Source organism: Etheostoma cragini, chromosome 12 (assembly GCF_013103735.1).
Source record: "Etheostoma cragini isolate CJK2018 chromosome 12, CSU_Ecrag_1.0, whole genome shotgun sequence".
Classification (NCBI taxonomy): domain Eukaryota; kingdom Metazoa; phylum Chordata; class Actinopteri; order Perciformes; family Percidae; genus Etheostoma; species Etheostoma cragini.
Genome location: NC_048418.1, coordinates 566,835 through 568,100, shown reverse-complemented (window position 1 = coordinate 568,100; position 1,266 = coordinate 566,835). Strand labels below are relative to the sequence as shown.

General features: G+C 49.2%; 2 long non-coding RNA genes across 3 annotated transcripts in view; both read right to left on the bottom strand.

The window, feature by feature from the left end:
* LOC117953932 overlaps positions 1-1,266 on the bottom strand; it is a 68,061-nt gene that overhangs the window by 61,196 nt on the left and 5,599 nt on the right. The window lies entirely within an intron of this gene.
* LOC117953936 overlaps positions 1-1,266 on the bottom strand; it is a 16,373-nt gene that overhangs the window by 9,710 nt on the left and 5,397 nt on the right. The gene's annotated exons all lie outside the window — the stretch shown is intronic.

Genomic DNA, 1,266 nt, shown 5'->3' with positions numbered 1-1,266 from the left:
AGGTCAAACACGTCCAGATCTTCTTCTGATGACAGTAAGATGAAGACCAGAGCTGACCACTGAGCAGGAGACAGTTTACCTTTGGAGAGACGTCCTGAACTCAGGGACTGTTGGATCTGCTCCACTAGAGAACGATCATTCAGTTCATTCAGACAGTGGAACAGGTTGATGCTTCTCTCTGCAGACAGATCCTTACTGATCTTCTTCTTGATGTACTCCACTGTTTCCTGATTGGTCTTTGAGCTACTTCCTGTCTGTGTCATCAGACCTCGTAAGAGACTCTGATTGGTCTGCAGTGAAAGACCCAAGAGGAAGCGGAGGAACAAGTCCAGGTGTCCATTAGGACTCTGTAAGGCCTGGTCCACAGCACTCTGGTAGAACTGTGTTGATGATGTTTCTCTTCCTGCCAGCAGGTTCACTCCAGAGTTGGTGAAGGTCAGATGGACATGAAGAGCAGCCAGAAACTCCTGAACACTCAGATGGATGAAGCTGAACACCTTGTCCTGGTACAGTCCTCTCTCCTCTTTAAAGATCTGTGTGAACACGCCTGAGACCACTGAGGCTGCTCTGATATCGATGCCACACTCTGTCAGGTCTGATTCATAGAAGATCAGGTTGCCTTTCTGCAGCTGCTCAAAAGCCAGTTTTCCCAGAGACTCGATCATCTTTCTGCACTCTGGACTCCATGGTGGATCAGTCTCAGCTCCTCCATCATACTTGACGTTCTTCACTTTGGACTGAACCACTAGGAAGTGGATGTACATCTCAGTCAGGGTCTTGGGCAGCTCTCCTCCTTCTCTGGTCTTCAACACATCCTCAATAACAGTAGCAGTGATCCAGCAGAAGACTGGGATGTGGCACATGATGTGGAGGCTTCGTGATCTCTTGATGTGGGAGATGATTCTGCTGGCCTGCTCCTCATCTCTGAATCTCTTCCTGAAGTACTCCTCCTTCTGGGCATCATTAAACCCTCTGATCTCTGTCACCATGTCAACACACCCAGGAGGGATCTGATTGGCTGCTGCAGGTCGGGTGGTTATCCAGAGGCGAGCAGAGGGAAGCAGATTCCCCCTGATGAGGTTTGTCAGCAGCACACCCACTGAGGTGGACTCTGTAACATCAGTCAGGATTTTAGTGTTGAGGAAGTCCAGAGGAAGTCGGCACTCATCCAGACCATCAAAGATGAAGACCACCGGGACCTCTTCAAACCTGCTGAGTCCTGCTTCTTTGGTTTCACTAAAGAAGTAATCAACAAGTTCCACCAAG